Source organism: Nematostella vectensis, chromosome 5 (assembly GCF_932526225.1).
Source record: "Nematostella vectensis chromosome 5, jaNemVect1.1, whole genome shotgun sequence".
Classification (NCBI taxonomy): Eukaryota; Metazoa; Cnidaria; class Anthozoa; order Actiniaria; family Edwardsiidae; genus Nematostella; species Nematostella vectensis.
The window spans coordinates 3,751,539-3,766,713 of NC_064038.1; positions in this window are offsets into that span (position 1 = coordinate 3,751,539).

Below are 15,175 nucleotides of genomic sequence, written 5' to 3' on the forward strand. Positions count from 1 at the left end.
ACGGCAAATATACTCGCTTACTCTTGTGAAAGAAAGACTTTTCAGCTAAGGCTATATCGAGCTTCCTTTTACCCCCGATGACAAATCTTTGGTCGCTAAAAGCAACATCCGTGAGGCACAAATTACACGAAGGAATTGCACTATATTGGTTTGCACGCTTCGCGCCTTCGCTGTGAAACTCACGTGCGAAATCATAACTTTCAAAAAATTATATATGCAGGGTACATGGAGCTATTGACCAATCGCGTGGCTCGTTACATTTACAGTTACAGACGACAGCCAATCAGAAATCGCTTCACTCCGCCGGTTGGTGCGCGGGGGTCTAAACAAGCTTTCTGTTGGTAATTCGCAGACGGTAATAATGGAACTATTTCCGGCTGCACGCAGGCTATGCATTTAATGATGTTCTGGGATTTAGTCCTCTTTTCGGACATCTTGACATCAAGATTTTGCTATACGGCGTTTTTGTTTTGGTGGTATTTCTATATGTCAAAGGTCAGGACCCTTCTTCTCACATTCAGCACATTGAGTCAGATCCGCCACGAGTAGCTGAAGGAACGCTTAACTGTTGAAGGCAAAAGTTCGCACCTCGCTCCTAGTATATCCTTATTTGGAGTTTCTACCACAGGACACCCGTAGAAAGCGCGGGAATATTTTATCCACGTGGCGGAAGTGCGCAAGGAGTCCTGGTCTATTATAACACTGGGCCATCGTCCTTATAGTGTCACCAGATCTCTTGGTTATTATAACGATGGGCCACGTAGAGAAAACGCGACATTCATTTTTATGTTTGTGAAGTTTACCTTTGATTTTCAATGTTGGTTTTTTAATGTTTATTTTCAATGTTGTTTTTCAATGGTGATTTTCAATGTTCATATTCAATGTTGATTTTCAATGCAGTTTATTTTTGGACGTCCAGATTTTTTTAATCAGTTTTATATTATTTTTTTGTGTGAATAAATATCGTGCGGGAAGTTTCAATTAATATTTTTTGGTTGTCATTTTTTTGTCAATATTTTTTTGCCTCAATATTTTTTTGCATTTTGCAAAAATAAAAAATAAATAATATTAAATAAAGGAATTAGGATTTTGATTTGTTTGATTTTATATTTTTTATAAGTGATTTCCAGTATTTTGATTGGTTTTACTATTATAACACTGTGCCACCATACCCGTCTTTAATTTCGCTTTCATTGCACATTTGATACTTAGTTTTGAAAATAAGGTTGAGCATTTGCATTATATGGAACCATGCGTCACCCAAGACGGATTTACGGACTTCGGATTTCTATTAGATTTTCAATTTAAAACAAGTGTGATGAGAAGCTTTGCTAGTTATTTCATAGTTAATTTTAACGGTTCCGAAATGATGCTATTATAAATAAAAAAAGTCAGGCATCTGCGTAATGACAGTCACCATTCCGTTACTAGTACTGTCAGGGATATCGGGGGCATGGGACCGACTGCTAATTCACCTCATTATCGTCCGTTGCAATTAACGCTAAAACGTTTACGTACTCCTTAGCTTGCTTTTCAATGTGATGTTGTGTCCTGTTGTGTTCGTCCACCTCCCCTCCCTTCATCACCTCAGCGCAGCTCGGGCACCTTACGGCCTTTTCCTCACATGTAAGCATGTGGCGAACAGCCTCAGCCTCAGAACTGTAATTGTGAAAGAAAAAAAAACATACTCCGATAAGCTAGCATCCCGCTTTTCATGCGAGACCGAGAATTTTTAGTTCTTAGAAAAATATCTTGCCGCGAAGACCACAGAAATCAATGCGTGCACGGCTGGGAATTGTGCGCGAGTATGCGAGCATAACCTCAAACTGTTAGCACATGGAAATATCAGGGCTATTCGGAGCCCATTTAGTAATATTTCCCTACGGTAACGATCTTAAATGGAAGTTACTCTCTAGCATTATTTGACCTTCCAAAACTTACTTTGTAATAACTTGGTGTGCGTCTCTGTTGTTCTTGGTGAATGGACACTTGAAGGTTTCTTCCATTTTCGCTTGACGTTTTATCCTTTGTGGTGAAAACGTCCGGTTTGGTAAGAATTTGCAATGACAATAAACATTATATCAGAGACTCGTTTCAGGGATCGTTCCGGTTTCAGTTCGTTCTGTAAAGAGCCTGCTTAGTAAGCGTTTGTGTGCTGGTGTTTTAGCGGAAATAGAGAACGCGCGCCGGTAATAGAAACCGAGCGAAAGGTTGGTCACAGCGCGTTGTTACTTTAGTGTTGATGGATAGTCATTTTTTGTTGTTGGTTTATGTATCTGTATTATTTTTACCAAAAGCAGACTGTTCTGAGAGTTTTTTGTTTTAAGTCGTCTTAGTTAAATTTATGTATGTGTTGGTTTATGTGTTTGTGTGCGTTGTGTTTAACAATGGCGAGTAATTAGTAAAAACAGGATACCCCAAATAGGGCCAAATAAAAGATTTTCGGGTTTCCAAACAAAAGGCTTGGTGTAAGTAAGTTTCTATTGAAATTACGTAAGAATGCCTCATTAAAAGAATACACTTTCTGTTAGTGACAATTTTAGAGTGTTCACCCCTTTCCGGTCTATAACTCTCATTAAAGTCACTATTGGATTCGTAGAAAAATAACTATTTGGACCTCATGAACTTGAAAATAAAAACCTTATCGCCTTCTTTTTAAGTTAAAGTAAAATAAATGGGATACCAGTGCTCTTCATTCAAACAGAGCGGGAATTTTAGGATTTCATGGGGAGTGCTGTACAGGACCCGAAATGATCCCAGGACCCGAAACGATCCCAGGACCCGAAACGATCCCCAAAAGTACCCCAACTGATCCCGGGACCCGAAACGATCCCCAAGAGTCCCCAAAATGAACCCCAAGGAATTACAGTAATGGACAACTAAAGGAATGTGTAAGGATTGGCTTTCAGTTTTAAAAACATATGAAACATTTAGCTTTGTTTGTGTTATTAAAAGGAAATTTACATTAACTAAAACTATAGTATTAAGATTTTTATATACGACTGCGGGGGAAATACAGTGGTTGAGTCAGAAATTGGGGTCAACTAACAACTCATGTGATAGTAATTTGAGGAGCCCGGCGTGGATAAATCATTTTTACATAACAAGCCATAAAAGAAAGTCTTTACAGATGGGACATGCTGCTTTACATAGGAAGCGAAATGTTTTAAAGTTATTTTTTGGCATGTTTGTTTTCGGTAAATGAAAGACCTATCATATCGTGAGATCATGCCGGGGTATACGCACGACTACACGAGGAAATTCAAAACTCACATAATATTGCTTTCACATCCTCTTAATATTTTGCATCGATAGTAGAAGGGTTGTTCGAGTGTATTACTCAGTGTGCTTTTGTCATTCCATCTTCTCGGCCAAACCGGCTGCCTAAAATGTGTAGGTAAATATTCGCTCGTGTGAACAAGGATTTCGTGGTGAAATACATGTTTGGTTGTCAGATTGTAGTAGAAGGTATGCCTCTAAACTGAGGCTTTAATCAACATAAATCTACAGCTTGTAAAACTAAACCGAAAACTAAGCAAGATGGCTGCCCCTAGAGATTCTATGGGGTAAAACCGCTGTACAACAATAAACATAACACAGGCAGCCCAACACGTAATGTTCAAGGTTCTTAACATACATAAATACTACATTCACCCCTCTGTTAGAGGTTAAGTCTGAGCACGGGGGCATTCAATGTTCAAGGTTCTTAACGTAACATAAATACTACATTCACCCCTCGGTTAGAGGTTAAGTCTGTCCACTGGACGTCGGGTCCTCTCCGAACGTCGCAAGGGAGGCTGCCCATCAAGACCTGTACTGACCTGTGGCACTTCTTCGCCCACACCTATCTCCACTTCTATCTCCGAGGAAGGTGGGGAACTACCAGTAGCAGGGTGATGCTCACCTGGAACAGTAGGCTTAACTTGAGGGAGTGGGTACATTGTTGGTACTTCACCTTTGGGGGCAAGATGCTTGGTAGAGACTGTTGTTTCTCGGCCGTCTGGATAGCGCACATGGGCGTAGTGAGGATTCGCCTGAAGCAATTCCACCTCATCAACTAACGGATCTGTCTTGCTTGCACGGACGTGACGCTTGAGTAGGACCGGTCCAGGCTCACTCATCCATGTTGGGATGGAAGATCCGGAAGAGGATCGCCTGGGAAAACCGAAGAATCGCTCATGGGGTGTCTCATTGGTAGCCGTGCACAACAGAGAACGAATGGAGTGTAGAACATCAGGGAGGACTTCTTGCCAGCGCTTTACTGGCAGATTCTTAGACTTCAGGGATGCTGAAATTGCCTTCCATACCACTCCATTATACCTCTCCACTTGCCCATTGCCTTCGGGATTGTAAGCAGTTGTCCTGCTTGTGGCTACCCCTTTTTCATTCAGGAAGTCTCGCAGTTCCTGGCTGATCAAGGAGGAGCCCCTGTCCGAATGTACATAGGCTGGCATACCGAACATCGTAAACAAGGAGGTAAGACACTTGATCACTGTTGGTGTAGACACATCAGGACAAGGGAAGACAAAAGGGAATCTTGAATATTCATCAACTACATTGAGGAAGAACTTGTTTCCATTGTTACTTGGCAAGGGGCCCTTGAAATCAATGTTTATCCTCTCGAAAGGTTGAGTAGCCTTAATGAGAGGAACTTTGGGAGGTTGATGAAACTGTGGTTTGCATTCACAACAAACTGGACACTTACTTGTCATGCTCTTGATCTCCTCAAGGGAATAAGGGAGGTTCTTGGTGCGTACGAAGTGGTTGAGTCGGGTGACCCCTGGATGACAGAGTGACTCGTGGAGCTGGTAGAGGGGATCTTCACTCAACGTGGCGCAAGTAGCTCTGGACAGAGTGTCGGGTGGAATGTTCTCTTTACCAGGACGGTAAATGATATCGAAACTATAGCAGGAGAGTTCGATCTTCCACCGCATGATCTTATCATTCTTGATCTTCCCTTTGTGGCACTGGTCAAACATGTAAGATACTGATTTCTGGTCTGTTTTAAGAGTGAAGTGCCTCCCTGTTAGGAAGTGCCTCCAGTGTCGGACAGCTTCTACAATCGCTTGTGCCTCTTTCTCAACTGAGGCGTGCTTGAGCTCGCTGCCCTGTAAGGCTCTTGAGAAGAATGCAACTGGCCTCCCATTTTGGCTGAGAGTAGCAGCTAATGCCACCTCTGAAGCATCCGTCTCAACTTCAAATGGAATGCTTTCATCGATTGCACTAACAAAAGCTTCCTCCACCGTCTTCTTGATACTCTCAAAGGCCGCGACAGCGGGCTCGGGTAATGGAAAAACCTTGCAGGAGGTTATTGGCTTGATTCGATCCGAGTATGCGGGTATCCAATGTGAGTAGTAGGAAAACAATCCGAGGCATCTGTTCAGAGACTTTGAGTCACTTGGAACGGGTAGCTCTCGCAAAGGGCGTAGACGTTCTGGGTCTGGACTGATATTCCCTTCCTCAACCACATATCCAAGGATAGGAAGACGCCTGGTGGAGAAGATGCTCTTGTCGTTGTTATAGCAGATGTTCTTGCGCTTAGCAGCTTCAAGGAAACTCTGAAGGTTGGAATCATGCTCTTCTTGGTCTTTCCCACAGATTGTGATGTTGTCGAGATAAGGGAAGACCGCTTTGAGATTGTTCTCTTCCACAAACTTAGTCATCTCTCTTTGGAAGCAGGCCACCCCGTTGGTGACGCCGAATGGGAGTCGGCTAAACTGATACAGGTTACCTCTAGCTTCGAATGCTGTGTACGGTTTATCCTCATCTTTGAGAGGGATCTGATGATAAGCACTGCGTAGATCAATAGTGCTGAAAACTTTGTACTGGGCGATCTGGTTAACCAAGTCGGTTATTCGTGGTAATGGGAATGCGTCGAGGAGGGTAAACCTGTTGATGGTCTGTGAGTAATCAATTACTAGCCTCTTCTTGTGATTCTCATCTTTGGTTACTACAACTTGTGCTCGCCATGGAGAGCGACTGGGCTCAATGATTCCTTCATTAAGCAGCCTCTTAACTTCCTCATCAATGAACGTGGAATCTTCTTGGCTGTAGCGGCGTGACTTTGTGGCAATAGGATGACAGTCTGCTGTCAGGTTTGCAAATGGCTCAGGCGGGTCTACATTCAGAGTTCTGAAGCTACAGACGGAGAGGGGCGGTTCGGAGCCCTTGTACTGGAAGATGACACTTTCGTGCTTTGACTGAAAGTCTACTCCTAATATGAGGTCTGCACATAGCCCAGGGAGTACAGAAAACTTGTGGCCTTCATATCTCCGTCCTTGGTAGGTAAGATCAACTGTGCAAGTACCACTAACCTTGATGGCGCCTGTCGAGGAGGTTGCCATGGATACGGTACTAGATGAGGGCTGGACTGTCAGACTTGCTTGCTCTACTAGACTGGGATGGATATAGCTTTCACTACTCCCACTGTCAAACAGGGCCTTGACTTGCAATCCTTGGATATTGACGACACCACATGATTTAGAGAGGGATTTTGGTGGGTTAGCTGTCAAGGTGGCGAGTGTCGGGGACCAAGTTGCTGCCGAAACTCTTTCTTTTGGAACCGCCTTTCCTTTACAAACTTTAGCAAAATGGCCTTTCTTTTGACACTTGTTGCAAATAGCCTCCAGGGCAGGACACTTCGGTCGAGGGTGTTTCTTGTTTCCACAGAAAAAGCAAGTAGCTTTATCGGGTTTCATTGTAGCTACAGTAGACTCGTCAGGCTGTTCTGCTGACAATGAGGTGCTGTTACAAGGTAGTGCTGCATTTATAGGTATCTGTGGTGCTCCATATGATTCTGAACTCCTCATAGCTGACTCCAGAGCTCGAGCCTGGTCAAACATGGTCTTTAGATCAAGTGTTTTGTTCTCCAACAATCGTTGTCTGATTGTGTTGGATTGCAGACCTGTAATAAACGCATCCCGTATGCTCTCTTCGCTGTACTGCGCTGCGGTTACACTCTTAAAATCACAGTCTTTACTCAGTGTTTTCAGAGCTTGCAAGTACTCATCTAAGCTTTCCGATGGTTGCTGGCGTCTCGTTGCAAGTAGATGGCGAGCGAAGATCTCATTCCGTGGTCTAACATAAAGGGCTTGTAGCGCCTCAATTGCTGCATCGTATTCCGTACAATCTTCTTTAATCTTTAATAATCTTTAATAGTTATACTCCTAAAAAACAGTTAAGACTATACTAGGAGTTGAAAAAGAAAATACAATATGTAAATACAAAAGAAAAATATAATAATAATAATTATCGGCAATCGGAAAAATAATTTAGGTTAAATTTAAAATGAAGCATAAATATATATTACTTGAAAATTATTGAAATTAGATATTTGATAAAATTAAATAATTAATTATATATACATGAAATTAAAATTATCATCAATAGAGTGAATGCCATAAATGCATGAAACAGCCAACCAACAAGAATCAACCCAGGCGCGAAACAAAGAATCTTTGCCTCACCCTCGAGCCAACTCCCGCTAGATTGGCAGCCGCTCCATGCATCCATGGCATGCACCCTAAAGATCAGAAACTAGTAAAAAATATGTTAATTGTTAATGTAAATGTTAAATAAAAATAAATATATCTTTTCATGCATATATATATCAATAGGTATTATTAATTGGTTTGGACTTTTAATAATAAACTGTCCTTGAACTTAGCTAACGAATCTGGGATTGTAGATAAATTTATACTGTTCCAAGTTCTTATAGTTCTTGGGTAAAATGAATATTTATAAGTGTCATTCAATGTTACAAGTTGATGGAAGGGCGCGCAGTTGGGTTGTCTTGAGACTCTTGTGATAGGTGTTACTTCGGGTGGAAAAGATATACCAACAAGGCCATTGTAGATTTTATAGAACATATGTGCTTGATTTAATTGCCTACGTTGTTCCAAGGATTCCCATCCTAGTGAGTTGATCATAGGAGAAACACTACTATAGCGTGAGTAATCATTGAAAACAAATCTTGCTGCACGTCGTTGAATCATCTCAATCTTGTTTATATTACATTGTGTATATGGATTCCATGCACTGGTGGCATATTCTAATTTAGGACGAACAAGTGTTCTATAGGCAGAGTCCTTTACTTCAGGAGAACAACCAGATAGAATGCGTTTCAAAAGGCCAAGGGTAGAATTTGCCTTTTTGCAGATGTTATCACAGTGTTCGTTCCATGATAGATTATCAGCGATGGTTACTCCTAAGTAGGGGGTAGAAGATGCTTGGGTTATACATTTTCCATCCATGGAGTAAGTAAACTTAACAGATATTTTCTTTCGAGTAATTCCTAAATGATAACATTTAGAAACATTGAATTTAAGTTGCCAAGTTTTTGACCACACAGATAAACGATCGAGGTCTTGTTGTAAAGCTTGACAGTCCTGTAATGAAGCTACCTCTCTATATAATACACAATCGTCTGCGAATAGACGAAGGTTAGATTGTATAGCTGTTGAAATGTCATTAATAAACAATAGGAATAACACTGGGCCCAAAACCGAGCCCTGAGGCACGCCAGACACTACAGACTTGGATGAAGAAACAGTACCATTGACTGAAACACTTTGTTTGCGGTTTGATACAAATGCTTTGATCCAATTGAGCATATTACCTCTGATGCCATAAAAATCAAGTTTAATGAGCAGTCGTTGGTGCGGGACGGAATCAAAGGCCTTTGAGAAGTCTAATAATAAAACATCAGTTTGGCCACGAAAATTAATAGTTTTTGCCCAGTCATGAATTGCAGAGATTAGTTGAGTTTCACAGGAAAATTTTTCCCTAAATCCATGTTGTTGGTTGATAAGGATATTATGAGATGACAAGTGTTTGGCCATATGGCTGAGAATGATGTGTTCCATTATTTTACAGCAAATAGAAGTTAATGAAATGGGTCGATAATTGGCTGGCTCAGATTTCAAACCCTTCTTGTGAATCGCTGTGATTAAAGCATTTGACCAATCAGATGGAATCTTGTTGCAGTCGAAAGATTGTTGAAAAATGAATGCTAGCCAATGTGACATTGATTGGGAAACTTCTTTCAGAACATTTGCAGGAATTTCGTCGGGCCCGCATGCCTTCTTGGGATTTAATTCAGATAATTGCTTACAGACTCCTTCAGCAGAAATGTGAAGATCTGGAATTGATGAATATGGTGAATTTCCAAGAACAGGTGTTGGTAGTTGTTGTTGTGTAAATACTGAATGGAAAAAAGTATTAAGAGTTTCAGCTTTATGTGCGTCTGTCACAGAAACAGAGGAATCATTGTTCTTTAAAGGCGGGATGCCAATAGATGCCAATTTAAAGGCGGGATGCACATCTTCGATGTGTTGGAAGAGTGTTGGAGAAACAAAGTTAGTTAAAACGGTCAACTTGTCCAGGCCCGTCTGAGGTAGAACTTGTACGAAATTCTCGAAGGTCCTTTTCCAATGGAGCCATTCCTTCTGGGCCGTGCTGCTATTTGGATCGGTTTCTAGGCGTTCAGGACGCAGTACTTTATCCATGGGACTTCAGAAAATATGTTGATTAAATTGTAGTAGAAGGTATGCCTCTAAACTGAGGCTTTAATCAACATAAATCTACAGCTTGTAAAACTAAACCGAAAACTAAGCAAGATGGCTGCCCCTAGAGATTCTATGGGGTAAAACCGCTGTACAACAATAAACATAACACAGGCAGCCCAACACGTAATGTTCAAGGTTCTTAACATACATAAATACTACACAGATGAATATTAATTTTTAGGATGTTTACCGGAAATGAGATTTATAGTGTCGGAGTCATGTGTCGGAACCGCAAAATGTTAAGAGTGTGATGGAAGGTCAAAAGTTTGGTTGATCTGAGCAAAGCTGTGCTATGTTTATGCTGTATTCCTTTCAGTAGCAATTTAAAGTTGTGTATTTGTTTTGGACTCTGTTTATGGGTTTAACGCCGGGCAATGTAATAAATAGAAGTATTGTGTTGGAATTTAATATTTTTAAGTCACGTTGTTTAGAAATCGAGTCGCTCTTAACCCTTTATTATGCTTCAAAACTTGCAAGTATTTCTTCTGCTTTCCCTTTGTCCATTACCGCAATTCCTTGGGGTTGATTTCGGGGACTCCTCGGTATCGTTTCGGGTCCGAGGATCAGTTGGGGTACTTTTGGGGATCATTTCGGGTCCTGGGATCGTTTCGGGTCCTGGGATCATTTCGGGTCCTGTACAGTGCAATATGTCGAGTCTTTGCTAGCATCACAACTTCTCGAATTGTCTTTGAATTTTACGAGTCCCCCGGTCCAATCTTTTTATTTGAATCGGATCCTTGGAATCTGTCAAACAACGAGCTTACGAGCGTTCGAACTTACTATCTTTCGAACTTGTGAGTTTTCGATCTTACAAACGATCAAAGATCTTACGAACTCGAACAATTGAACCACGAAGTACGAGATTGTGGTTGGTTTACGATTACGAACTTCGTAACTCCAGAAACGACCGGAGATCCGCCCTTTTTATCCAGGCAGCGCTGCAATACAGTACATGATAGTATTATCTTGGTTCAAATAATGTCCAAATAAACGTCCAGATTCGCCATGCATGTATCTGCGATAGTTTGCCCTTGTGTAAACGATGTGTCATATTTATAAAGCAAAAAGCTTACTTTCTTTTTTCCTTGAGAGCCCTTCTTTGTTCACTGAAAAAGTCTTTGGTGTGTTGTATTATCCCTTCTTGGGAAAAACCTACTTCTGGAACATCGCACTGGTCATGAACTTCTCTAACTAAAGCCTAAACCAAAGTCTCATCCAGACAAGCAGTTTTTAGTTGGTAACTATAATTGACTGTGTAGGTATAGGCCAGCAATTTACAAAGGTGGGTGGTCATTTATGGATATTCATTTTTAATCCCCAGCAAAATAACACTGACTCAGTTTAATCGCCCAAGCTAAGTTATTGTTAGTGAACAAACTTTTGAAAAAACCTTCCTTCGTCACTATTTAACTTACTTACTTTACAAATATAGTCGTTGAAGCTCTGGAGCGGATGATGACAACTTGGCCATTGTTGGTTTGACGACGTTTCTAGGCAAAATGTTGCCTGTCTTCACGACGACCGGGTAGATCTCCAGAAACACACGCTGGAATTTCAACGCTTTGCCGTGGCTTAATCCAAGTTTGTATAAATCTGAGAGTCTACAGATTTTGTAAGCAGGTCTTGGATCGTTTCGGTTTCAGTTTATTTGCTCGGTAAAGCTAGGTTGCTAAATACCAAGATTATAAATATACATATATATGTATCATTTCAGTATGAATATGATATTAAATAAATGAATTAATGCCTTAAAGGAAGCAACAATTTTTGCATTCACTGTGTAGCTTGGCAAACTGTTCCACTGTGGAACAGTGCGTGGAAAAAACGAAAACTTATAAATGTCGGTTCTGGGGGACAGAATATCTAGTTTTTGGTCATGATTCCTTCTAGTTATGGTTGTAGAAAATGAAACATAATCTTCTGCCTTAATGGCAACTAAATTATTCACAATTTTGTACATTATTGCTAATCTAGCGATTTTCCTATCATGAGAGAGTTCCCTCCATTGCAACTTGGCCAACATCTCAGTGACACTGCTGAGTCTAGAGTAGTCTCTGAGAGTAAAACGTGCTGCACGCCTTTGGATCATTTCAAGTTTGTCTGTGTTCTTACTGGTGTGAGGGTCCCACACGCTAGCAGAATAATTTATCATAGGTTTTACGATAGCAATATACGCGCGCACTTTGACATCGCTGGAACAATTGTGTAGGTTCCTAAGTAGGAGATTTAAAGTGCGGGTAGCCTTCATGGAGACTCTGTCTACATGACAGTTCCAGCGTAGGTCGTTTGAGAGGGTTCCTCCAAGATATGGGTGGGAGTCTTTTGCCTCCAGGCGGGTTACATATAAGAAATAAAATGGCTGGTGAATTCTTTTTCCTTGAGATATGCAAGACAACATTTGGGGGGATTGAAGTTTAGTTTCCATGCACGAGACCAGTCTGCAAGGTGGTCTAAATCCGACTGTAGGGATGCGCAAGACTCCGAAGAGATAAGTTGGAAATAAAGCGCACAGTCATCAGAAAAAAGGCGTATGTTACCAGTTATGCCTTCAGGGAGGTCATTTATAAACAAAAGAAACAGCAGTGGCCCAACAACAGACCCTTGGGGAACACCGGATGTGACGTCACATGATGGGGATATTTCACAGTTTTTCGGGAAATATTAGTAATGTGCGCGTTCCAGGAGAGGTGCTGATCGACGCAGACTCCTAGAGATTTTGTATTAGGGACTTCCTTAATTAGGGAATTATCGAGAACTAAACGAGGAGAGTTCTCAAAGGTACTTAGTCTTTGGCGCGAGCCGACCAGCATGAATTCAGTTTTAGATTTATTAAGGGTCAGTTTGTTGGCTTTAAGCCAGTCACTGACGTTAGCGAGATCTTGATTCAAATTTGATTCTATGCTCCCCACATTATTACTGGCATACGTCAGATGAGTATCGTCAGCATACATGTGTGGGTAAGAATTAACAAGACAGTTAGGGAGATCATTGATGTAAAGCAAAAATAGTAATGGTCCCAAAATGGTCCCCTGGGTAATACCACAAGTAAGAAATTTGGGACCCGAGAGAGAATTATTCACAGAGCACCTTTGAGTACGATTAAGTAAGTAGGATTTGAACCATTCGTGTGCAATACCTGAGATCCCGTAGAAATTTTTTCCTGTGGAAGCAGAACAGGGATTTGGTAAAGAACACCTGTCGTAATGGCCAAAAATAACCCAATTTTTATAAAATTAGTAAATTTATATATTTAGAGTCTAATATTCTATCTACAATTGGTATATGCTTTCTGAACATAGAAAAGTGACTACAGTTACTGGTCATTGTGGAATTCCTCACTATTACCTTAGGATCTTGTTAGCCCCTTTTACCTTATGCATCGCGCTGGGCTATCTGTGCGATGTAATATAGCTGAGACAGCCATCTCTGTATCGGGAAAATCACTTTGGATTAAACGAGCCAGATCAGTGATTGACTCCCAGTTTACGGACTGAGTGTGAATTAATGAGTTTTCACAACCGGGTCATGCATTTAATGAGGAGCTGTTTTGCTAGGCAACAAGCCGACGCTTTCACCAAATAACAATGGCGGGAAATTTGAGTCAAATAACTCTTCAGAAATATTAGTACCTAGACGTTTGGCAGCGCACATTTAAAAGCAACGAATTTTGTTGCCACTCCAAGAAAGGGTCATACAGTTAGGTGCTAGGAAATAGAATTCCAAGAAACAATTTTAAAGTGATGCATTCTGACATTTTTTGGAAGCTGTGTTTGTAGTAGCTTTCTGGCAAATTTTTGGCAGCTATGTCATAAGCCAAATAACGAAATGAAAATTTTCCTGACGCCTTTTACATATATATCAAGCTCACTCGCAGTTGATGGCGCTTAAGTGCACATGGAGAATTGCTTCATTTCAGCTTTCAGCTGCTCCAAATCAATAAACTTGAGCGTCCAGTAGTTGGTGGTATTAACGAGAAGGCCAGGTCTAGGTAGACCTAATCGAAATGTACCACAGCGTGGTCAGATAAAAAATGTCAAAGACTGGCGCGCTGTTGACTAAACTCTCGGACATGCGTGTTATGGCGAGATCAAGAACATGCCCGTCTTGTGCGCTGGCTGGTCTACATGTTGCTCTAGACCCAAGAAGGTTCTCAGTGTTTCTAAGAATTTTTGAACGGCAGGATCGTTCGGCTCGTCGACATGTATATTAAATACACCGGTTATAAGTAGGTCTTTTTTGCATGACAGCAGGCTCTTAAAGTATTCAGGAAACTCCAAGAGAAAGACGCTTGTCGGGACACGATGATGTTTTTGTTTTTTTGTAGAAATATGTGTTTCATGGAAAACAGTGCCAAACACTAATGTTGTTTTGTAGCTATACTGTTTCAATATGTGACGTTTGGCCTATTAGAGTTGTTTAGCGTAAGAACACTCCACAGTTAAGTCAACAGTTAATCGACCAGCGCCGCCGCCAAACACCACTTCAACCTCTGACACTGCGACTCCATCAAAATCCCTAATTCCAGACGTCCAGCCCCAGAAATGTATGGGAGAAACTATCAGAGATACAAAGGAGCAGTATTCGAAGACACTGATACCGGAAGAAAGAAGGGCAACAACTCTCAGCATGTTGCTGAGAATGACAGCTCGACGACTGAAACCGAAGGGATAGACATGAATCCCGAGGAGAATGAAAAACCACGCCATAAAACAAGGCGAAAGCGCAGTGCCAAACGAGAGATGGTGCTGCTAAAGGGGCGCACAAAGTGCACACCGAAATTACACCAAAGCAATGCGTTTAATGGACAGAATGGACAGACTATGTTGTGAATGTGAACACGAATATATGAGAGAAAGGGCTCAATTATGGGTTATTCCGTTTAGTCAATTGCCTGTGAAAGAAAAACAATAGAAAATTTTCCAAAAGGCGTAATTATTGTTTATTATCCTTGATTTCTTTCTAAACCCCAATAAAATCGGTCAATGGTAAGCTTTTTCTGCCTAAACACTTATTTCAAAGGAAAACAAAGGGCTTCAACTAATTTTTTTTTATATTTTAAGAGTCTCTAGGGTATTTCCAGTAAATCCAGTAATAGTGGCTCTTTACCATTTGGAGTGGTCTGACGCTGAACATCTCTATTAGGACTTAAAAGACTTTCTTTTTTGCACTTAAACAAAGTGTGTAGCGGTGGAAGATGCACAAGAGCCAGACGACTTTACCACGAGGAACTCACCTCACACTGGATACCAAAGCTCTTCATGAAGAAACATGAAGCCAATCTATTGTCACCTTGCAAGAGTTTAGGGCGGAAGCTAGATGGAGTGGAGGAGTTGACAATGTCACAGGAGGGTTCCGCCATGAGCTGACGTACTACGAAATGGTAAATATATTTCTAGCAATCCTATCATGATTTATTTCATTATATGGCTACTATGGTACATGCGCCCTGATTGCATGGGGTTTCACCTAATATTCTCTCCCTCATTTATAAATAATATTGCATAATTGTTGTTTGCCACAGAGAGTTTAAAGGGGATTAAATATTCAATTAACGCATTCGCTTCTACTAGGCCCCCAGACCCCTCCTACCTGTAGCCCAACTCCAAAAT